The sequence below is a fragment of the Phalacrocorax carbo genome, unplaced genomic scaffold (genome assembly GCF_963921805.1).
Source record: "Phalacrocorax carbo unplaced genomic scaffold, bPhaCar2.1 SCAFFOLD_91, whole genome shotgun sequence".
NCBI lineage: Eukaryota > Metazoa > Chordata > Aves > Suliformes > Phalacrocoracidae > Phalacrocorax > Phalacrocorax carbo.
Window position 1 is genome coordinate 36,672 of NW_026990274.1, and position 23,870 is coordinate 60,541.

The window sequence follows — 23,870 nt, forward strand, 5'->3', positions numbered from 1 at the left end:
GTGCCTGCGGGCAGGGCCCCGCGGCCGCCGGCCCCTTCCTCCTCTGCTCGCTCCCGTCGCGGACGGCTCGGTACGTGTCACGAGCGGCAGCCCCGTTCAGCCGCTCCCGGAGGGCGCGCGGCTCTGCCCGGCCGTGACCGGGGCCCGCAGGGGTCTCTCGCTCGCCCGCTCGCCCCGAAAGGAGCCGGCCCCGAGCCGGCGCGTCCCGCCCCGCCCGGCCCTCGGCGCCCTCGCGAGCTGAGCGCGGCCCGGCCAGCAGGGGGCGCTGGCGCTCACCGGCTGGGCGCGGGGGCGGTCCGGCGCGGGGGCGGGGCCGGTGGGGGCCGGTCCTTCCGGCCGCCCTCTAAGGGCCGCCCCGCGGGGCCCGGGCTTCCGGTGGCGCGTGCGCGGCGGAGCGGAGGTGGGAGAGGTGCGTGGGGCGGCCGGGTCGCGAGGGGTCTCTTTGCGGTGCCGGGGCCCCTCTGCGGCCCGGCGTGGGAAGCCCGTGGCCGGCGGAGACTGCTCGGAGCTGGGCGGGGAGCGCCGCGGCAGTCCGGCCGCAGGCAGCCATCCCCTGCGGTGGCCGGCATCCCCTCGGGACTCCTGGAGGCCTGGCGGCTCCCGATCCTCGTCTGCGGCAGCCGCCTGAGAGAGCAGCGCGGCCGTAGCCGGGGGCCGGAGAGCGCTGGTGGGTGAGTTCGGGCAGCGGTGGGGGCTCCTTGTGGGCCGGGGGTGGGGGGGGCTCCGTGCGGGCCCGACCCTGGGCCGGGCGGGGGGGGCTCCGTCGCGCCGGGCCTGGGCCGGGCTCGGTGCCGGGCGGGAGGAGCTCCGTCGCGCCGGGCCCGGGGCCGGGCGGGGCGGGGGACGCCTCCGTCGCGCCGGGCCCGGGGCCGGGCGGGTGAGGGGGGGGCTGGCTCCTCCGTGCCGGGCCCGGGGCCGGGCGGGTGAGGGGGGGGCTGGCTCCTCCGTGCCGGGCCCGGGGCCGGGCGGGGGAGGGGGGGGCTGGCTCCTCCGTGCCGGGCCCGGGGCCGGGCGGGGGAGGGGGGGGCTGGCTCCTCCGTGCCGGGCCCGGGGCCGGGCGGGGGAGGGGGGGGCTGGCTCCTCCGTGCCGGGCCCGGGGCCGGGCGGGGGAGGGGGGGGCTGGCTCCTCCGTGCCGGGCCCGGGGCCGGGCGGGGGAGGGGGGGGCTTGCTCCTCCGTGCCGGGCCCGGGGCCGGGCGGGGGAGGGGGGGGCTGGCTCCTCCGTGCCGGGCCCGGGGCCGGGCGGGGGAGGGGGGGGCTGGCTCCTCCGTGCCGGGCCCGGGGCCGGGCGGGGGAGGGGGGGGCTGGCTCCTCCGTGCCGGGCCCGGGGCCGGGCGGGGGAGGGGGGGGCTGGCTCCTCCGTGCCGGGCCCGGGGCCGGGCGGGGGAGGGGGGGGCTGGCTCCTCCGTGCCGGGCCCGGGGCCGGGCGGGGGAGGGGGGGGCTGGCTCCTCCGTGCCGGGCCCGGGGCCGGGCGGGGGAGGGGGGGGCTGGCTCCTCCGTGCCGGGCCCGGGGCCGGGCGGGGGAGGGGGGGCTGGCTCCTCCGTGCCGGGCCCGGGGCCGGGCGGGGGAGGGGGGGGCTGGCTCCTCCGTGCCGGGCCCGGGGCCGGGCGGGGGAGGGGGGGGCTGGCTCCTCCGTGCCGGGCCCGGGGCCGGGCGGGGGAGGGGGGGGCTGGCTCCTCCGTGCCGGGCCCGGGGCCGGGCGGGGGAGGGGGGGGCTGGCTCCTCCGTGCCGGGCCCGGGGCCGGGCGGGGGAGGGGGGGGGCTGGCTCCTCCGTGCCGGGCCCGGGGCCGGGCGGGGGAGGGGGGGGCTGGCTCCTCCGTGCCGGGCCCGGGGCCGGGCGGGGGAGGGGGGGGCTGGCTCCTCCGTGCCGGGCCCGGGGCCGGGCGGGGGGGGGCTCCGTGACCGGCCCGGGCCCGTGCTCGTGCCGGGGGGGGGCTCCGTGACCGGCCCGGGCCCGTGCTCGTGCCGGGGGGGGGCTCCGTGCCGAGCCCGGGCCCCGCAGAGAAGCCCTGGTCGGGCATCGTTCGCTTTTGCACAATGTAGGGCTTTCCCCGTTTATTTTCTGTGTACTGTGTTTTGGGCCACCTGAAACCCTTTGGCGGGGAGGTTTGGTGCGGGGAGATGGCAGGTCTGGAGCCTGAAAGATCTCGGGTGGGGGGCGGGGGAGGTATTTTTGCCTTAAAACTCTGGGCCCACCTCGTGTGTCATGTCGTGAGTCTCGTGACTGTGGCAAATGGCTCAGTCAGGCGTTTTCTGATAAAAAACTTCTGAACGTGTGCGTGTGTAGGCACGGGGAGATTTGCGCAGGGTGACGGAGCCCTTGCGCTTCTGTGCTAATGTCTACCTGTTCTAGATCTCCAATGTTGGAAAGCCTTTGTTTAGTGCCTGGTTGTGCCTGCGTAACAAATGTTTTAGCTGCTGATGTGTTATACCTCTGCTGTGAACTTTTTCCTGGGTGGCTTGATTGTTTCTGGTTGTCCGTGTAAATCTAGGCAGCTATTTTCTGCCCGGTGGTGAAGCCTATCGCTTTGGATAACAAAGGGCAGGAGAGCAATAAAGAAAAAGGTGACCTGTCTGCTGCAGCTCCTTGCAAACGATTCGTTCCTTATTTTCTGCCCTTGGGTAGGTGTTGTGCTTTCCAGATAACGCAGCCTCTCCTGTGCCTGTCCACGCCGTGCATTTTTGTCCTGCCCTTGCTTGAAAAGGCTCTCCTTGCCTTCCTCCTCTCTGCTGCAGTTGGCTTAATCTCTCGCTGCTGCTGCTGCTGGAAGAGGGATAAAGGGAGTGTTGTCGATGGGGTTGTTAAAAGCTTTTTCGCGGGCTGTAACGCGCGGGAAGGGGTGGGCGGGGGGGGCAACTCAGTACGGGGGAGGGGGGAGGATCAGGCTGCGGGGAAAATGGGAAACCAACATCACCTTCCCCTCCTACGGCGCAGCCCGGCCGCACGGCTCCCCGGGGATGCCCCTGCCCGCGGGTGTACCGTGTGTGCGCCCCCCGCGTGGGGCGGGGGACGACGACACACACCCCCACACCGTCGGCGGCACTGGGGCAACCCCTGCCCCAGGGCTCCGCGCTCGTACCCGGCTCTCCCCGCTCCGGCACGGCACGGGGCTGGACGCACCGAGGAGACCCCGGGGCGGCTTCTCGCGTCCGGGCGAGAACAGGGCCCGGCCCCGAGCAGCAGAGCGGGCACCGCCGGTAGCTCGGAGGAGCGGGGCCGGCTCGGCTCGAGGCGTCGGAGCGAAAAGGGACGAGAACCGGCCCGGAGCGTCCGGGGGGGCGGCGGATGGTCCGGTGGCCGGGTTCGGCTCCGTGCCGGGCCGTGGGGCAGCCGGAGCCGCGCCGGGGGGCAGGTGAGGAGCCGCGTGCGTGGCTGGGCGCGCTGTGGGTCGGCGGGTTTCGGCTGTGGGGTCTCCCGGTCCGCGGAGTCCCCGGGGGGGGGGGGTTGCGGGCAGCAGCGGCCCCGGGCCGAGCGCTGTCGTGGGTCGGTGGTTGGGTTTTGGGGCCGAGCCCGTGCCCGGCCGTGGGGAAGTAGGGGCAGCCCCACCCGGCTCTCGGCTGCTCCTCGTCGGGGTCGGGCGGCGGCGGCGACCCCGGCGGGGGCCCCTGCGGTGCCGGGCGGGTCCCCCCTTGGCCGCGAGGCAGGCAGGGACCCCGGCTGCTGCCGCCGCGGTTTGCTGGAGGCGGGCTGGGCCCGGCCCCCTGTGGGGTTGGGGTGCGGGCCCGGCGGTGCCGGGGAAACGAGGCCTGCGAGAGCAGGAGGAAAGCGCTGCCGGGCCGGCGCTGGGCTGCCCCGCCGGGGTGCGGGGCCGGGCCCGCGCAGTTCAGTTCCCGAGGCCTCCCCGACAGTGCCCGCGTGGGCCGTGGGGGTGCGGGGCTGCGGGGTGGCTGCGCTCTCCGCGGCCCTGAGCGTTGCCCGTGGGGACTGCGGAGGGGGCCGGGACGCAGCCAGGCTCAGCTGGTTTGGTCCCTGAGCGGGGAGAGCGCAGCTCTTCTGTTCCTGGGCCGTGAGAGCAGGCTCCTGTGGCTGACGCCGGGGCCCTGAAACAGATCGAGTCGTGCGTTTTGAGGGCCTGACCGAGGGGACTAAGTCGTGTGGTTTGGGGCTGAGGAGCAGAGGTCGAGTGCTGCATTTTTGGGACTTGAGAACAGGCTCAGCAGCTGGGCTTTTTGGCTCAGAAACGGTCCCAAAGTGAGCTGGTTTGGGGGCCAAAAGCAGAAGCCGGTTTGGCTGCTTGTGCAGGCTGGGGGGTTGGGGTGGGGTGGGGGCACTGGGGGCTGCAGGGGAAAGCAGGGGTTGGGCAGGGTACGCGGACCCTCCCCGGAGGTGGGGGTCCGGTCACATCGGACCCCGAAGTTCGGGAGGCCGGCATGCACCAGAGCGAACTCGCCACCTGAGGTGGGTCTCTGGAGGAAGGGTGCTTTTTGGATCCAGCACAGCACACCCTCTTTGGGTCCAGCTCTTCTTTCTGTGCTGCTTAGGATAGTTATTAACCAATTAATTAATCATACAAACTAAGTCACAGCAGCTCTATCGGCTCCATCGTGGTTCGGAGCTCTGAATCAGTTTCATTTGGTGTCTAACACGTTTTTTTCCCCAAGGAGAGGCTAAGTTTCAAAGTTAGTTCTCACAAGTGTGTCAGTCGACAAAATTGAGTTATGATTATTAAAACCACAAAGGTGACAGGAGTCTCACAGATCTGGTCTATTTCTGAAAATGTATTCATCCCATGCAGATGTCGTCGGGATACAGATCATCTGCATCGTCATGCTCTGACAAGACAAGATGCTGAGACAGGGATGAGCTCCAGAAGGACTGCGGAAAAGAAAAAAAAACCGCACTCCACAAAGTCATGGGGCTTTTTTTTTGCGTTTGGGGGGGTGGGGTGGCTTTAACAAAAGAGTGCAGTGTTGGCTGGCAGCAGCCTGCAGGGCATCTTTGCTGCCTGATCTCTCCTTTTCTTCTCTTCCACTCCTCTTTCAGGGCTGTGATTGTCATTTGGATAGTTTTAGAAGAGCAGTTAAGTTCCTCGCCTGTGTCAATGTGCTGGTAATACCAGGAAGGTGAATGGTTGAACCGGTCGGGCGGGTGGGAATAACTTGGCTGCAGGTAGAACTTCTGAGGGAAGACCAGCAAAACCAGGAAGCAAATAGCAAGTTCCCCAAAAATGTGCGGGTGTCAAGCACGTAAGCGTTTCATTGCCGAATGTTTTTGGGAATATGTTCCAAATGGCTATTTTTGGTAAACATAAATTTTCAGGAGATTCAGGGTTGTGTGTGGCAAAACATGTCCCTCTGTTTTTGTGTCCTGCCGCACAAACGGCGGGCGGCAGGGCTCTTGTTCCCCGCTCTCGATATTGCCCCAGCAGGGCTGCGATATTTAGACCTAAGTGGGGATGGGTTTAGGAGTGGAAGGAGAGAGAACGCCTGTGTTCTGTAAGGGCTGTGAATGCTGACCCTTTGTCTCCGTCTGCTGCTTTTCCTGTGCGGGTGATGAAGCTGTTTTACTTTTCTCTGTTGTTCCTGGTCTAAATAGCTGCAAGGCTGTCGCCGCTGTGGGTGTGCAATTTGTGTTGCTGTGTTTCTGTGGAGTCCTAGCCACGGCTCGCTTCTAGTGTGGCCAAGGGTCAAGGTAGGGCTTTCAGCTTAAAGCTTCAGAAGCGCTGCGCGCTGAGATGGGTGTAGGTGAAACTGCTGTTGCGCCTGCAGCTGTGCTCTCAGGGATGCTGGGCGGCTCCGCATCAGACCGGCGAGGTGCCCGTGGACCTCCGTCGGGCTGCGCCCTGGGTGCGCGAGCGTGCCGTGGGTTTGCTGTTCCGGCTTGTACGTGCGAGGGCTTAACGTTTGATTTAACGCATTTCCTTTAACGGCAGGCTGTAGTTGGGCTCTAGATGGTATTCCTACGGGGGCGCAAGAGCTGTGGAATGGTTAAGCTGTTGCTGTGCCTCCAGGTGACTTGTTCAGTAACACTGTTTTTCCAGGTGCAGATGGATGAGTCGTGCAGGGCAACGGAGGAGAGCCCAGGGGAGCGCTGTAAGAAGGTGAGTCTGTGTGTAGTACTGGAGGGAAGATGTGACTGATGGCTATAGGGCTCCATTATGGGTTTTACTCTTTTTTTTTTTTTTTTGTGATCCGAGGGCACTAAGTGATGAGCCGAGCGTGATCTGGGCCCTGGAGGTGAGTCAGGCAAGGTGACGGGTGCTTGGTGGGCTGGAGTAGGTGTTCTTTTTCAGGTTATTCAGGATTTTTTTTTCCCTTGTCTTCACTTTCCCATCCCAATTTGGGGCCGATTCCCTCAAACGGGGACTTCCCCCTGTGGGGCTGCTTATGCAGCCTGGGAGCTGCTGCCTGGGCACAAAAATACCTCAAACCCCCTGACTCTGGGTCTGCAATGGGGGGTGAAAATACAGGAAGAATTCTGGTGGAAAGAAAACAACTTGGGGCTTCTGGGAAAGCCAACTCCAGCTGGATTTGTGCAGCTGGAAAGGAAAAAAAGGGTGGTGGTGGGGAAGGAACAACCACCTAAAAGCACCCACCAACCATTCTCATGCACAAAACCGAAAGTGAAAATGACCATTTTTTGTAGGGTAAAAGCACAAAAAGTCCCCACAGAACTCAGTAGTTTGGAAAAGCAACCCCAATTAATACATTATGTAAAGAAGGCAGGGGAAAAAAAAGAAAACCAAAACAAAACCCTATCACAACCCTGATGCCACATGCCTACAAGCAGTTCCTGGGGCTTATTCTGCGGGGGTGGGGGACCCAACCTTGTTCCCCAGGTTTGCTGTGCTGCTTCTCCTCCCTCAGGCATGGGCGGGGGGGGCAGTGGCATGGACAGTAGCAAGCACCAGATTTTTTTAAGCAGTCGAGAGGAAAGGACTGAAATGCTCGAGACGCTTTGCTGTTTGGTGCAGAGGCAATGAACGGTGCTGCCGGGGCTGCGAGGGGGAAAGGTGCAGAGGAATAGAAGCTCTGTGGATGCAGCCAAGTTACGGTTTCTGGATGGTATTAATCGAGAAGAGTAATTCAGATAATGCTGCTGCCCAGCGACCAGAGTTGGGTACTGAGCCCGGGAGCCGCGCACGCGCGGTGGCGTCCCTGTGATCCCCATTGCTCTCTCCGCAGGTGACAGCCCTGCGATGCTGCGGTGCCTGCGAGGTGATGCCGCCGTGCTCGTTGCTGCTTCCTGGTAAGGAAAGGCCTCCTCCGCTCCTGCTGCAGCGTGGTGGTGTGTCGGACACGATTCCCTGTGTCGGGTGAGGCCTAGGGCTGCCGGCGAGGTGAGCGAGCCCCTTTGGTGGGTGCAGGGGTGTCTCCTTGTGTGCCTGCACTACTGGGGCTGGTGGGATGGGAAGCTTCAAACGACCTGCCGAGGCAGGCTTCTGGTATGCTAAAGGCGAGCGGGTGAGGGCAGCCCCAGGAGTTACCCAGGAGCTGATAGAAGGGAAGAGGGAAAGGAGGAGGAGGAGGATGACCTTTTCCCCCTGCCCAGGGTGCAGAAGATAGCCGACTCCCCAGCTCACCAGAGCTCCCCCTCAGCCTCCCCTGGCCCCCCTTGCCCCGTGCTCCTGCCCCCAGCTCCGTCACGAGCGAGCTAGGCTACGCTACGTGCCTAGGAAGCCTCATCTCGTAAGAGCGGTAAGACACCCGTGTATCCTCTTTAGGTGGAGGACGGCCTAGAGTCTGGAGCTGCAGAAGAGGCAGGGCGGAGAGGAGGGGAAAGAAGCATCTGAACGGCTAAATTGTGCCAGCAGCGCTGAGAGCGAGAGTCGCGGTGAGTCCTGGGCCACTGGGGCCCCGTTGCCTCTCTTGTGCGTCCTGGGCCCTCCCTGTCTCTCCCCCCGGCCCCCTCTCTTTCCTTACCTGCTGCAAAATTTTTTTTTTTTTTTTTTGGCGCCCCCCCGCCCCTTCTTTCTCCATCTCGCTCTGAGTGGCTCCCTGCCTCCCCGTCTTTTCAGGCCTCCCTCTCTCTGTCCTGTAGCCTGTGGCTACTTGTTCTTTCTCCGCCTCTCTCTGCCTGGCTCTGGCTCCGTTTTTATTTTTTTATTCCTCCTGCTCTGTTCTGTAGCCTGTCGGTATTTTGTCTTTCTCTGGCCCTCTTGGTCTGACTCCGTGTGTTACCGAAAAACGCGGTAAAATCGGAAACAACTCCTCAACGCCGATTTAGTATTAAAGAGCAGGCGTTCTTTATTCACGGCGCCAGATGCACGGGGGATCGCTTCTCCTGGCGTGCGTACCTCACACACCTTTCCCGTAGAATTTGTAGATCAAAATTTTACGTATTCGTACATATTCATTATCGTCCTGTCTACTGATCGGTACAAACTGGCTCGTTCCGTATGTAAATCACTGCGCAGGCTCGGTGGTGGTCCGTGAGTCGGTGGTCGCAATCTCCCCCTGCCAGAATTGCCTTTTACCTTCTTGGCTCTTAATCTTGGCAGTCTTGGCTAGTTTTCTCAGTGTGCTACACGAAACCGCGTTTTGTCATCCTTTTCTGACAGAAGCACGTTGTCTGTTGTTCTGCTGACATTAACGATCGCCTAGGGACTAAAATGCAGATCGACAGATGCGCTGATTCGTACGCTCCGTGTTCCCGTAATGGAACACCGTCTCTGGTTGGTTGATTTCATCGCTTTGGTTACATTTCCCCCCTTTGGAAGTTTTGAAATAATCATTTTCTCAATACTTCCATCCTAGATCAATAATATTCCACTATGTCAGTTCAGTGTTTGGTTCATCTTCTCAAAGTTTTCACTTGATTGTGGTCTCTAGGGCATATGCAGGTTCCATTTTATACCCAAAATTTTATTAATTTGTTGAACTACCTCTGCAAAAAAATGTGGTCCTCTCCCAGAGGACATTCCTGTTGGCACTCTAAATCTTGGTATTATTTCTTTCAGCAACATTTTAACTACTACTCTAGCTTTGTTGGTGCAGCACGAGAAAGCTTCTGGCCAACTAGAAAATTTGTCCATCATCACTAACAAATACTGCTATATCTATTTTGTCTGGGTAACTCAGAGAACTTAATTTGCTAATAATTTCCGGGAGAATTTTTTGTTTTGTTACTCCTAAAGGTGGTTTCCTTTGGTTCAGGGGATTATTTCTAGGACAGATTGGACACTTAGCTACCATGGGTTTAACTGTTCTTGTCATGCCTACACACGCTACAGATGCTTTTAAACTCAAAACCGTAGCATCTACACCCTAATGTGTTTGCTCATGCTTTTCTTTTGCAAGTTCTGTCATAACTTGTGGGGTTGTTATTATTATTACTTGTTTTTCTGGTGTTACCTACCATCTCTCTGTGTTTTGTGATGCTTCCAATTGTTCTGCTAATTGCTCATCCAATTTATTATAATAATCTCGGTTTCAACTTTGGAATTCCGATCTGTTTTACTGGTACTAGTGCAAGGATACCTTGCTCTGCAGTCCTCTTTGCAGCTTTATCTGTCAATCGTTTGCTTATGTTTACAGCCGTCTGGCCGAATCGATGAGCTTTGCAACGCTTTACCGCCACTTCTTTTGGTTTCTGCACGTCTTCCGGAAGTTGGAGAATGTCTTCTTTATGCTGTATCAATGATTCTTGGGCTGATGGCAGTCCTTTTTCCTTCCCAGTAGCTCCATGATCGTGGATCACACCAAATGCATGTTTGGAATCAGTCTAGATATTTATCCTTCGTCCTTCTGCCTTTCGCAGAGCTCGCTTCAACGCTACCAATACTGCTTTCTGTGCTGAGGTGTTCGCAGGCAGCGCCCCTGACTCCATTCCCTCGGCGGTGATAACGACAGCATATCCGGCCATTCTCTTCTCGCCCAGAGCTGCTTCCATCTGTAAACAACTCCAGATCAGGATTTTCCCAGAGGTTTGTGTCTCAGGCCTGGTCTGCTGGAATAGACTTGTTCAATAGTTAGCAAGCGATCGTGTTCGAAATTGTCCGTAAGGTTTTCTGTTGTTAAAAACATAGCAGGATTCAGTATAGCAGTAGTCTTCGATTCCACATGGTCTTGTTCTAACAGAACAACTTGATATTTCAACATTCTGCTAAGGGATAGCCAACGACCCCCCTTTTGTTCTAAAACAGTCACCGCTATGTGCGGGACACATACTGTCATCTTTTGTCCCATTGTTAACTTTGGGGCTTCCTGGATCGGCAGCGCTGCTGTTGCCACTGCCCGTAAACATCCAGGCCATCTTTTACTCACGTGGTCGAGTTGTTTGGAGAAGTAGCCCACGGGTCTCTTCCAGGTTCCCAGTCGCTGTGTCAGCACTCCAAGGGCTAAATGTTGTCTTTCGTGGACAAACAGCTCAAAAGGTTTAGCGAAATCGGGTAGGCCTAATGCAGGGGCCATCACTGAGGCTCTTTTCAGTTCTTTGAATGCCGTTTGGCATCCGGGCGTCCAGGTTAAATATTTATCCTTTGATTCTTTCAGTGCCTCATATAATGGTTTTACATACAGTCTGTAGTTCAGAATCCAGAGCTGACGCTATTTCACTATTTTCAGAAAAGCTCTCAGTTCCTTCGGGCCGCAAGGTTCGGGAATTTGACAAATAGTTTCTTTCTTTTCACTTTCTAATTGTCTTTGTCTTTGAGATATTTCGAATCCTAAATAAATGGCTGTTGCTTCTCCTATTTGGGTTTTGTTTCTGGAAACTCCGCATCTTCCTTGGCCCAGAAAATTTAAAAATTTCAAAACATTATTCTTTACTTTCTGCCACTATCAGAATGTCGTCTGCATTCTGTAACAATATGCCTCTCCCTGGGTTCTGTTTTTTCTAGACATTTCTATATTTCTAATTTTTTTTCTTGCCAGCTGAGTCCCAAATATCGTAGGACTAATTTTAAATCCTTGTGGAAGTACGGTCCATGTTAGCTGTGTCTTTCATTCTGTGGTGGGGCTTTCCCATTCCAAAGCAAATAGGCTTTGACTTTTTATGCCTGGAGGTATGCAAAAGAAGGCATCCTTCAAATCTAGTACAGTAAACCATTTATGCTCCTCCTTTAAAAGAGGTCAGTAAAGTGTATGGATTAGCTACTACCGGATGTAGATCTTGGACCACCTGAGATATAGCCCTTAAATCGTGAACCAGCTAATACTCTTTGCCTCTAGATTTCTTTACTGGCGGCACAGGAGTACTATATTCTGATTCACATTCTATTAAGAGCTCATATTCTGAAAAAAATTTATAATTAACTTCTCTAATCCTTTTCGAGCCTCTCGCTTAATACGGTATTGTTTTTGCCTTACCGGCTTGGCTCCAGGCTTTAAGGTTACTTTTACCGGCTCTGCCCGCTTAGGTTGCTCCGGAGCTCCGCTCGCTCAAACCAAAGGAATTACTACGTTTTCCACTTCTTCGGGAACCTGTTCCTCCCTGGAGGAATCCTGTAACATAAACGCTCTCGCCTCTGTGGCTTTTGATTCTGTTCTGGTATTAGTAATTTAATCTCTCCATCTTTAAAAGTTACTTGAGCATCTAATTTACTTAATAGATCTCATCATAACAGAGGCAGTGGACATTCAGGCATATACAGAAACTGGTGAGTTGCCCATTGCTTCTCCAATTTAAACTTTAATGGCTCTAAGAAAGGCTAATTTTTCTTTGCCCTGTCGCACTAACAACACCTACTGGTTTATGATCAACTTTCTCTTTACGTGTATTCAATACCAAAGAAGTGGCTCCCGTATCTACCAAAAATTCTATTTCTTCATTCCCTAGCTTCAGTGTAACCAGGTGTTCAGCTAGGGTTGATTCCTCTGGTCTCCTTCATGCCAAGCTACTTCAAGCATTTTACCCAGATCTCTGGATTCAGGTTCTTCTAGTTTCTGAAGGTTTTTTTACTCCCCCCCCCCCACCCCCCCCAATCTGGGGCTGATTGTCTTATGAATATAGAGACCAACTGAATTGCTTTTTCTGTTTTTTTCTGGGTTCAAATGAGTATATTTTCTGGTGGTCACCTTCAGTCTTTCCATAAAGGCTGAAGGGGGGGACTCCTTTAATTCTTGTCTCACTTAATAAATGGGTCAAAATTTATGGCTTTTGGCATTGCATGTCTTACTCCAAATAAAATCTGTCTCTGACATCTAGTCAACATTCCCCTGGGTCCTGGCTGATTAGGGTCCCACTCGGGATTTGTAGATGGAAAATTCTTATTCGTTGTTCTCTGTAAATTCCTGTTAGCATGTGCTCCCTGCACCTGCCTTCTGGCTGTATTCAATACTATTTTCTTGTCAGTTCCATCAAGTGAAGTATCCAGTATCACAAGTAGAGCAACACTTCAAGTTCTCACCACATTTTCCTCTTTTCAGAAACATTGCCGTAGAATCCTGTGGACATATCTCACGCTGTTTCTGCCACGCTGGATGATTCCACAGTGTAAAGAACAAATCAACATATGCCACTTCTTCCCATTTGCCTTCCCTTTTTACAAAACAACATTAATTGCAAGATGGTATGATATTGCAATGTCTCCTGTTCTGGCCATTCGTGCCCACCTTCCAATTGATACGTTGGGCACCAATGATTGCAATATTCAATTAATGGTTTCCGAGTTAGTGGGTCATCACCCCCGATGTCTTTCCAGTGCTTCAAAGTACATCCCAAAGGTGTTCTCTGTGGGATAGGTTTCTTACTCAGAAATGCTCCCATCTCCCAGTCGACTAGCAGTTGTGATAGTGCACTATCACAAATAGTAGTCAGAGGGACTCCAACCCCCGTTAGAGGTCTCACTGGGATCTGTAGCCCCCTGCTAGATATCCCTGGAGACTTCAACCCCCTGTTGAAGACCCCCCTACCCTCGGGTCCCGCTCCACAGGCTTTCGCCTAGCAGAGACTTACCAACCGAGGTACCTCTTGGCCCCAACCCTGCGTGGCTTTTGCCGCGCCTTACGGGCAGGCCTGTGGGACTCAAACCCACTATCCTATCCTATGTGGGAAGCTAACGCCACATATTATTCTACCTAAGTTTCTTCGTAAACGAATGCCTTGTTTACTTCAGTCCAGGGGATCTTTCTCAGAATTCTCTGGCCTGGGGATCGGAAGCTCTCCCCAAGAATTCCTTGGGGCTGGCTGCAGGTCCCACGGTCCTGCGGATCCGTCGAGATTCAAAAGCAGGTTCCCATCTGGGGTGCCAAAACTGTTACCAAAAAACACGGTAAAATCGGAAATATCTATTCAACACCAATCTAGTATTAAAGAGCAGGCGTTCTTTATTCACGGCGCCAGATGCACGGGGGATCGCTCCTCCTGGCGTGCGTACCTCACACACCTTTCCCGTAGAATTTGTAGATCAAAATTTTACGTATTCATACATATTCATTATCGTCCTGTCTACTGATCGGTACAAACTGGCTCGTTCCGTATGTAAATCACTGCGCAGGCTCGGTGGTGGTCCGTGAGTCGGTGGTCGCGATCTCCCCCTGCCAGAATTGCCTTTTACCTTCTTGGCTCTTAATCTTGGCAGTCTTGGCTAGTTTTCTCAGTGCGCTACACGAAACCGCGTTTTGTCATCCTTTTCTGACAGAAGCACGTTGTCTGTTGTTCTGCTGACATTAACGATCGCCTAGGGACTAAAATGCAGATCGACAGATGCGCTGATTCGTACGCTCCGTGTTCCCGTAATGGAACACCGTCTCTGGTTGGTTGATTTCATCGCTTTGGTTACACCTGTTCCTGTTGTTCAGTTTCTTCTTTTTTGGCTTTGTGTGATTCTCTCTGTGATTCTGTTTTTCTCTGCCTCGCTTTTCCCAGCTCCCCGTCCCTCACTTTGAATACCCGTTATCCTTCACCAGCTCACTCTCCCTTGGTTGCCATCCCCGTTTCTGAGTTCCTCCTGCTTTGCCACGTAGCCCGTGACTTTTTTCTTAATCTCTCTCTGTCTGCCTCAATGCTCCCGCCGCGCTTTTTAGTTCGTCTGCTCTGCTCTGTACCCTGCTACTGTTACTTGCCTGCCTGAGTTCTTCTCTGTCCAGCTCCCTTTCCCTATTCTTGAATTCCTGTTCTTCCTGCACCCGCCGCTGTTCCCTGTGATCTCCGTCTCCCTCTGTCCAGCTCCCTGTCCCTAGGTTTTAATTCCTGCCTCTGCCCGCCGTAGCCCGTCTAGATTTTTCTCTCGGCCTCTCTCTCTGTCCGGCTCCCCCTCTCTGTGTTCTAATTCCACGTTCTCTGTCACGTAGACCCGTGCTATTTGTTTGTCCTCATCTCTCTCTGTCCAGCTCCTTGCTGCTATGTTTTATTTCTTCCCTCTCTGTCTGTCTTTGTAGCCCATTGCCGTTGTGTGTTTTTTTTTTTTTTTTTTCCTACTTGTTTCTTCATGTGTCTCTGTCTGCCTCCCAGTGCCTGATCTTTAATTCCTCCTTCCCTGTAGGAGAGCGAGAGTCGCGGTGAGTCCTGGGCCACTGGGGCCCCGTTGCCTCTCTTGTGCGTCCTGGGCCCTCCCTGTCTCTCCCCCCTGGCCCCCTCTCTTTCCTTACCTGCTGCAAAATTATTTTTAGGTTTTTTTTTTTGCGTCCCCCCGCCCCTTCTTTCTCCATCTCGCTCTGAGTGGCTCCCTGCCTCCCCGTCTTTTTGGTCCTCCCTCTCTCTGTCCTGTAGCCTGTGGCTACTTGTTCTTTCTCCGCCTCTCTCTGCCTGGCTCTGGCTCAGTTTTTTATTTTATATTTATGGAGAGAGCATCGGGCGTCCTCCTGTCTTTGCAGGGCTGACCCTGAGGAAGTGTGGTCCGTCGGTCGATAGCATGAATATATATATATTTTGTGGGTGCACAAATCCTTTTCAGAGTGTCAGAGGGTAAGGGTTTTGTTCTGTTCAGCGTAAACATTGTTCTGTTTGGTGTATTTGTCGAAGATGAGAGTTTAGTGGGGGAGGTAGTCAGCTCTCTGGCTGGTTTGAGGTGGGCTATACGTGTTTGTCGGTCACCTCTCACCTGCCAGTTGTTTTGAACTAGTTTTATCTGGTTTTCCTTGGGAGTCACAAGGGGTTTGGGGCTCCCCGGTGGCGGGTGCTGTGGCCAAAAGAGAGAGCAGGGTCACAGAGTGCTTCATTTATGGGGCTGGCCTCGGCCATCTCCTGCACAAACTTCTGGTATGTAGCGATCGGGATTTGATTTCCTGAAGGAGAGGATGATGGAGCTCATCATAAGAGCATAATCATTTTCTCTTCCTTTGGCAGTACGGGCACCCGAGGGCCAGCCTGCTTTTGAGGAACAGCATGAGGATGTCGGTGTCGATGCTCAGCAGTGGAAGGAAGCTTCTTTTGGAGGCCAAGAAGATGAAGTGGAGTACTTATTTGTTGTGTTTGATTTTCATTGCGGGGATGGGGAGGGGTGGGACATGGAAAACGCGGTCCCAGGCAGGGGAGGTGTCTATGATGTGGGAGGCCATGAGAGAGATCATGGACGCTGCTGGACAGGCGTTAGAACCCGTTGCTCAGGTTGGACGGACCCGGCAGAACCACTGCACCATCTTAAGTAACGCCTGCTCACATACTGAGATTTTGGTAGTTGCCCCCACATCCCCGTTGGCTTTTCCTCGTCGAGCTTGTATTTTGGCAAGAAGCGTCTCTCGTTAAGCGTTTGGGTCTAAGGGGTGTCCACGAGGCTACGTGGTGCCCATCCCCATGAGATTTTGTGACCATCAAGTGATATTCAGCATCCGTCTTATGCCCGTCTCCTGTAACTACTCTGCAGTTTTCACTTAAGGCTTGATAGCGCAGCGTTAGCTGAGGGCGGCATTTCCCGCGCTGGCCCCGCCACGCCGACGGCGTTTCCCCTGCCGGCCGCTGTCCGTTCCCTGTAACTGTGACTCTTGTCCTGGCAGAACCTTTGCCAAAGCCACCTTTGTGCTCCACAGCAGTCTGTTTTCTGTCTCGAGTATGTTTCTTTTCGGTATCGGCTACCCCAAAGCTGTGTACCGTTGGCTCAGGTCTCTCCGTGAGCTTCTGTGAGTAGAGAGAGCCTTCCTCTGTTTTTATCGATGCGTCTCCTGGGGTGGTTTTTTGTTGTCCTTTACAATTTAGTTTTGTCCCAGCTACTGAGGTGTTAATTTAGCTGCTTCGTACCGTTCCCGATACGCTTGTATATTTCCACGTTTCTTTTCATGTTTTTTGTCCTTTGAGACTGATTCAGTTCTGTTAAGGGACTGAGCGAGAGAGAGCGTTGAGGTGACTCCGAATGGTTGATGGTTTTACAGTAAATGATTTACTTTATAACCAGAGATAATTTTTGAGAAGGGGCTCTTAAAAGATTTCATTCTGCTTTGCCATTCTGCTGGCGTAGATGAGCCCCAGCCTTTCTTCGGGAGGCTCATTCTGCTCCTGGGCTTCTCTGGTACTGTTCCTTGAGTTGGTTGCAGGTTTTGAGCTGTCTAAGCTCTTTGGGTAGGTGTGTTTTGACATTTAGAGAGGGGGAGGTTTCTGGCTGAGGTAAGAGAGCAGTCAAAGTTGAGCAGCAGATATATATTAGGAAGTATACTTGTACGAGCTTTTGTTTTTCCTCGGGTCAGTAAGTTTGTGTTGGATGTTCAGGGGTAGCAAGATGGTCTAATAGTGTGTTTTGGATTGTTTGGTTTTGTGGGGGTGTTATGGTTTTGTCTGGGGTTTTTTTGGTGTTTTGTTTTTGTGTGTGGTAGGTTTTTTGTTTGGTTGGTTTTGCAGGAATTTTATGACTTGGCCGAGGGTAGAGGCGTATATTTTTCCCACCAGTTTTGCCTGTGTGTTGTGCAAGTTGTTGACGTTATCTCTCAATAGGACTGATGCTGAGATGCTGCGGTAGGGGTTAGGGTGAGCGTGTTGTACGCGTCTGTATGTGGAGCTCTAGCCTTCCTTCAGAAAGCAGCAGGGACGTAACGCATAGTGTGTGTCGGGGTACGGAACTGCTCGTCGCCTTTCCCGATCGCCCGCAGAGTACCACGTTGTCCCGAGAACCTTTGCAGCTTGCGGCAGGTCCCTCGTAGATTATAAGCATCGGGGCTTCTGTTATTTTGTGGGCCTGTAGAGAGCACGGAGTCTGCGGGAAGCCGGAAGGTGGGAGGTGCTCGCAGAGCGCGGGGCAGAGGTGGGAAGGGCAGCTCCCGAGGAGCGGCTGACAGAGGGGCTTTAGGGGTGCAAATACAGGGCGGGAGCTGTCGGGAAGGAGTGAGGTTCCTTCCCTGACAGTTCAGGAGGAGAGGAGGGGTTTTTGAAGTCTTGGTACCGGGGGATGGTTGGGAAAGGGGTGTTCAAGTGTTAGCTAATGGTCGCGTTCTGTGTGCAAGCAGCCTCCGGTAGCCCAGTCTCCTTCCCCGTATGTGTCAGCGCGGCCGCTCGAGCGTGCTGTCTGCCGAGAGGTTCTCCACGCGGCTGTTCACGGAGTCGCTCAGGAGTGAGTTACCTACAAAGGGAGAGTGTGTCACTACACCAGCCACGCCCGTTTGCTTCCCGTACTGCTTTTGGTGTTTGCCCTATCGGTGTAATTTTTGTGTGTTGCGTGGTTTGACTTTTTCTTGCACTTTAAGTCATAGGTCTAGGGTTAAGCAGGACAGTCGAGCGAGGCGTGGCAGCAAAGGCGAGCAGATGGCGTCGTGTGCTGTGACGGGGCGGGCTGTGCGGTCACTCGTCTGGGATTTCTGCCTTTGGGGTCTCTGTGTTGCCAAACAAGTCAGTCAAAACGATTTGTTAGTTTGTTTTGCGTGGTGAGCTCTTGCTTTTGGAAAGCAGTGTCTAATATCTGTGTGCCTCTCCGTATTTCCCCAGAAGTGGGCCCGGCATTGAAGGTGACAGTTCCCAGCCATCGGGGACGGACCGAGTACGTGAGCAGGCGCCTGACGCGGCCACTGACCCGGGAGGCACGGATCGGGAGGTGAGGGAGCCGTGTTGGCATGGTAGGGGAAAGGATGAGTCTGGAATGTGGCTGTTGGTGGAGATGCACGGCAGGGAGCCGGACACGGGAGGGAGGGGGCGAACAGAGCATTGTGAGAAGGTAGGTCAGCACGTGACAACGGAGGGGTCGTGCAGTGCGAGCACCTATGTGACTAGTTAACGAAGGGACTCACAAAACTACATGCAAAGCGGGATGTCTGCCCCGAGCTCGTCGGGCAAGGTGAGCGATGAACAGGAAACTGTAGCAGCGGTTATTTTTGAGGTGTGGAATTGTTTGTGAGCGGGCGGCCGCTTCCAGGCGCAGCGGTCACCTTGTCTCTCTGGTTCTCTAGGCGCCGTAGGTGGCGGCGGCCACGACATCCAGCCTCATTAGAGCGTGGGCGAGCGGAAGTTCACGGCGCTTCCGAGGAGGCTGTCGTTGCGGAAGTGGCCGGCGTTGAGTGGTGCGACGCTGAGTGATGGCACCGCACGTTTGGAGATGAAGAGTGTCCGTGTGACCGCAGCCCCATCCTACGTAGCCTGTGTGGCCTTTTTAAAGGATGGCTTTTGAGCCCCCGGATTTGGAAGCGAAGCTGAGGGGCCGATGCGGTCTTTGTGCAGGTGGCCGGTCGGTTGCGGGAAGCGCAGGGGGGGCAGGCAGGGGTTGTCAAATCAGTGGAGGGGACCGTTCAGAGACCGGACACGTTTGGGCCGAGAGAGGTTGTGTTGTCCTTTCTGCAAAACAGAAGCATCTGCCAGGCAGGGGAGTTCCTGCCTGTGCTTGTGCTGTTGTGTGGATTTTGTAGTCTGTCTTTGTTCCTTACTGTACTCGGGTCTCGATGTGTCTGTTCTCCGTGCTGAGCAGGCACCTAGGTAGCAATATTGAGGGTTTTGCAAGCCCTGGCTCATCGGCATAATGGTAACCGAGAGCTTCCTTTCTCGCATTTTAAGTCTACTGCATAGATTTGTCTTGTGTCTTAAATATTAGACCTTTATAGAAGGTCATCTTTTTGCGGCGGTGATTAAGGCGGCCTCAGTACTGCTGCTGAAGAGCAGTCTGAATACGCAGGGCCCTTTTCTGGGACCTGTTCCCTGCACCTGAACGTTCTGAGGTCTTTAAGAGCGGCTCGTCGCTCGTGCGTCGTCCTAGTTGTGGGTATATGGTTTTTTCGCAGGTGATGATGGTACGTGACATCTCCGCGGATGCTATAGCTGCTTCCTCGCTGCCCTGCAGATCTTCTCGCCCGGTGGCATCTCTGGGCCGGAAGTCCGTGGTCTCGGTGAGAATTTTCTGAGGTGCCGCGATCACGTCGCTTGTAGTATTTGTGAGCAGTGTCGGTCCGTGCACGTCGATGCCTGTGTCAGAGCTGCTCCTCCGCCTGGGGGTGTAGCAATGGTAGAGCGGGGGAAAGAACAGCAATAAGAGTATATGGTTAACGTTAATGTGCGTAGACTGTTTTGGCAACGCCCGTACAACCCTCGTTGGAGCGAGTGGCCGTTGGCAGCGGGCGAGGACGGTAATTTCCGGGGCGTTTTGTGGGTGCCGAGGGGATGACCGTAGCCGTCTGGGAGAGGCAGCTAGAGTGCTAGCTGAGCAGAGGGCATCTCTCAGCTGTTCAAGCTTGTACGTGCGTGGGGCTTAACATTTGATTGAAGGTATTTCCTTTAATGGCATGCAGTAGTTGGGCTCTAGATGGTATTCCTACGTGGAAGCAAGACCTGTGGAATGGTTAAGCTGTTGCTGTGCGTCCAGGTGACTTGTTCTATCATGCTGTTCTTGCAGAGGATGAAGATGGAGCTGTGCAGGGTGATAGAGCAGAGCTGAGTAGAGCACACTAAGGCGGCGGGTCCGTGTGCAGGATTAAAGGGAAGATGCGACTGAAGGCTATTTGAGGAGCATTTCAGGTGAGCTGGGTCGCAGTGAGGAGGCTCATGGGGCTGGTGACTTTGTTCTCTTTGCTCTCAGGAGCACAGCGCTATCCCTAGGGGCTGGCAAGGTTCTAATTGTGGGGCCGGCGCCCATCGGGTGCCTCATTTTTTGCGTTACAGTTTAAAGTGTGGGTCACTCTGGTGTTTGAGGAGTTTCTGGGCAGTTGTCTGCGGCGTCGTTCCCAGATGCATGAACAGCTCTGCTCTGTTGCTGTCCATTTTCAGGGAGCGTGATTTCTTTCCTGCATCCTTACAGTCTTAGGTCTTGTAGCTGGGCTTCTTGTGCCTCCTCCCTCTCAGTTTTGAGAGGAACTTCTTGTCACGGGCCCTGACGCTCTTCTAATCTTTTTGGATCGCGTTAGGGCCTCCTTGCGTCACTGTCAGGGTTCCGCAGGTCTTGTTGCTGGACGAGCTCTTCCGTCCAGTTGTCTCTCTGTTTGCCGAGAGCGTTCTCTCGTCTCGGAGGCGCGCAGTTTGTAGCGTTTCTCATAGCGTTGGTGTGTGCGTTTGAGTTTGTCTCGGACCGCCTTGCTGGCCCTGTAGAGTCGGGTAGGTGGCACAGCGAGGAGAGGTTAGGGTTCATCTGTTGCTGTGCCAAGGCTGTTGGGGGAAAGGTTGTACCGTCATCTCGGATTGAGTGGCCCTCCTCAGCGGGCGAGGACCGTAATCACCGTGACATTTTGTGGGCTCGGAGGCCGTGACCGTAGCTGTCTGGGAGAGGCGGCTAGAGTTCAGCTGAGCAGATTACCTCTGCAGGGTGTTCAAGCTTGTACGTGCGTAGGGCTTCATGTTTGAAGTCATATGTTTGTTTTGATGGCAGGTTATAGTCGGTCTTCAGGAACCGTTAAGGTACTGCTGTGCAACCAGGCGACTTGTTTGGTATTGGTTTTGGAGATGCCGAGGGACGAGTCGTGCAGGGCGACGGAGGGGAACTGAGGGGACCGATGTAAGCGGGTGAGGTGGTGCGTGGTGTATATAGAGGGAAGATGTGACCGATGGCTCTATGACTCCGTTGCTCCTTGCGTTTGTCTTTTGGTTTGGGTTTGAAGTAGCGTAGCAATGAGCAAAGGAGGCAAGTCGAGCAAGGCGAGTGGTGATTGGTGGGCTGAAGTAGCAGCTCTTTTCTGAGGTGTTGTGTTGCTGGGGAAGTTATAAGCAATGCGTGTTGTTTGGGTGTTACGGACGGCGGGCGAGCTGGACACGGCACCTGGAAGTGGCGTAGGCTGGGAGGGAGGCTGTCGAGGGAAAGGGGTGCGAGACGGGGATCGGTGCGGGCAGGCTGTGGCATCGGGCAGCATCTCGGGAGGTGCCTTTTCGCTTGGCTTTTTGCAGGTGCCGCTGGCAGGCTCGGAGCGGTGCTGCCGCGTGCCTATGAGAGGTCTGAGAAGGTGGGGCAGCGGCCAGCATCTGAGACCAGAGAATGCTGTGGTCCGTCGTCGAGCTCTTCAGTTTTGTAGGTAACACGTGGGCCGTCTTTGGAACGGCGTATGAGCATTAGAAGCGAGCTGGGTAGTAATGAGGAAGTCACGGGGCGGTGATTTCTCACGAGCGTAACGGTAGTTTACTGTGTGTTGATACATTTGGTGCCACAAGCGATGACGGAAGCGGGGTGTGATGCTGGAACCTGTGCAGAGCAGGTGAGCCGATGGGCATGTTCCTTTTGATGAGGGGGGTGCTCTGGAAGAGAGCTGTGTTGACCCGTGTGATACTTATTGCTGGCTCTGGTGTTTTTTGGGGTGTTTTTTTTGTTGTTTTTTTTTTTCACGTGATGAAGAGGCACCTGGCCACTGCGAGAATATCCTGGTTAGCTGGTGTGTTTCTTGTTGTGAAAGGATTCATAATCTGGCCCATCTGAAAGCCCCACAGTGTGACTTTTGTTAGGAAGAGATCTTGAAAAATTGAGATATTTCTTATTCAGTGAGGTTGCATTCTATGAACTTGCCATCAGAGTACATCTTAGAGACAATGTCTTTGTCAGTAGAACTCATCAGCACAAGACTTGCGAAGTACTGCTTTTTTTTCTAAGATGAAAAAATCAATGGTCCTTGCGGAGATCCAAGCACAGCACATACTCCAAATGTTGATGGCATTGGTAGTGCTTGGGTTCTCAGTTGTAACAGTCGAGATCCCATAAAAATACGGTTCCCCTGCATGCTTCGGTACAGCCAAACGCATTAGCATATCTGCCGGTCCTTCTTGGTAGCCCCATGTATTGCAACACTGGGGATTTGATTTGCGTGGGTTTTTGTTGTGGTATTTTTTTTCCCCAAAAGAATTAAAACCGTATCGGGGATCTCTTAACTCACCGATTCTTCTGTCATAAATGAAAGTTTAAAAAAAGCTAACAGCGTCTGATTTACGACGTGACTTGCGCTGTTTCAGCTGTAACTGCCGAGCAGATGTAGCGTACGATTTGTTAGGTGTAATTAAGCAGGTAGGTATTTGTTGTAAATATTTAACGAGGGGCGACTGAATGTTGGGGTGGGGGCGGTTTTTTCCTGCCGGTATTTTGAGGGAGCGCTCTTAAGTATTTTATTTCAGTCTCGCTTTGGATGCGCGTTTCCCTGGCAGTTCAGCAGCATCTCTCGGGCGGGGCAGCTGGGCGGACGTCCCTCCCGACTCCATAACACGCCAAAACCCCCCAGTCACGTTGCTGCTGTGTATTTTGGAGATAGATAATCTTATGGCGGGTGTGAACGGCTGTGTGAGTTAAATGAACGCAGAAGGAAAATGGAAAGCTTTCAGAGCCTAGACGCTCATATTGGATGTGCGTAAACACGCGCCCGCCTTCTCAGCACAAAGTGCATTACTGAGATTTATTCTTAATTTTTTACGTTACTCTTTCAAGTTTGACGCTTCGCTTCAGGCTTCATGGAGCCAGGCAGCAAGACGTGCGGCGGCAGGGCGAGGGCTGTAGCTGCTGCGGCGGATCTGTAAGCGGAGGTTACGGTACAACTTTGCCCCGCAGCCTCACGGGGTTATCTCCCCGCAGCGGTGCCGTAAGGAAGGGATGAGACGTTTTCCAGCACCAGCCAGAGCGTTCAGTGTTACGCGAAGAATCTGTTCAAAATGGTATCGGTTAGTCTTAATACCGTTTTCAAGTGTTCCAGTCCCTCTAGCTTTTAAAGGAGGTGTTGTGTTTTGACATGACCCGTTTGCCCAGAATCTTGCTGCGGCTCAATTTCCTTCCTATCCCTTGTGCTGACTGAGTTCCTCCATTTTCTTCTGTGCTATTTTATTCACGTGCTGAAATATAGTTTGGGATTTCTGTTTTTCAGATGTCTTCTCAGTGTCTCGTGATGCTCAAGAGATGCCCCCCGGCCCGGGTTTGCCTGCCGGTCGTTAAGCGTGGTGAAGGTAAGGGGCCGTCCCTCTGCCTGGGGGCTCCCGGCTCTGTCTCCAGCGGGTGCCCCGCAGGTGCGGCCGCGAGGGCTGCCTGGTGGGGAGAGTCGGGGCCCCCAGGGGCCGGGGCTGTTTGTCGCCCCGGGGAGCCCGTCCCAGCGCGGGAGCATGGCCGAGCAGAGCCCGAGAGAGACGTGACACCGTCCTCTGGCACGCTCCCGCTCCGCCGTGGGGCGGCCGCTAGCCTGCGGACAGGGGCTGGGGGGGCTGCAGCTGTTTGGGGGGCTGCCCCACCTTTTAGATTTTAGCAGAGCTCCCCCTTTTCTGGGGGGTGGGGTGTGTGTGTGTGTGTGTACCTTTGTAAATGGCACTATTAAAGTAATGAGCTGCAGGTTGGAGTAGATTCCCTTGTTTAGTGCCCTTCTTGGGGGTGAATAAAATTGGGGGGGGGGGGGGGGGGGGGGCGGTGTGATGATGTCATGCGGGGCGCCCCGGTGTCACTGGGGGAGCTGATAATGCGTCAGAGGAACAGGTGAGTGGGGGCGTCATGTAGGGGTTCCCCCCCAAAAAGGGGGGTTGCAGCCCCAAAATGCCTGAAAATTGAGGGGGGCTATTACAAAAACCTCTTATTTTATATATATTGACATGTCATATTAATTGATAGATGTATAAAGGGATTTTAAAATAAGAACTTCTCTCTCCTATATTATATAACGGATTTCAGGATACAAAAATTCTACATTGAGATACAGGGTTTTAAACCA

General features: G+C 54.9%; 2 long non-coding RNA genes across 3 annotated transcripts; both read left to right on the top strand.

The window, feature by feature from the left end:
- The first annotated feature begins 599 nt into the window (after positions 1–599).
- On the top strand, positions 600–6,997 carry LOC135310933 (uncharacterized). 2 transcript variants are annotated; one of them, XR_010370878.1, is made up of 3 exons: positions 600–667; positions 5,984–6,043; positions 6,868–6,997. It is a non-coding gene; the product is annotated as an uncharacterized LOC135310933 (long non-coding RNA). The 2 variants fall into 2 exon arrangements; XR_010370877.1 differs by lacking the exon at positions 6,868–6,997 and having other exon boundaries at positions 5,984–6,048.
- Positions 6,998–21,100: 14,103 nt separating this feature from the next.
- LOC135310931 (uncharacterized) lies at positions 21,101–23,494 on the top strand. The gene is made up of 3 exons (XR_010370872.1): positions 21,101–21,221; positions 22,613–22,842; positions 23,043–23,494. It is a non-coding gene; the product is annotated as an uncharacterized LOC135310931 (long non-coding RNA).
- The last annotated feature ends 376 nt before the right edge of the window (positions 23,495–23,870 follow it).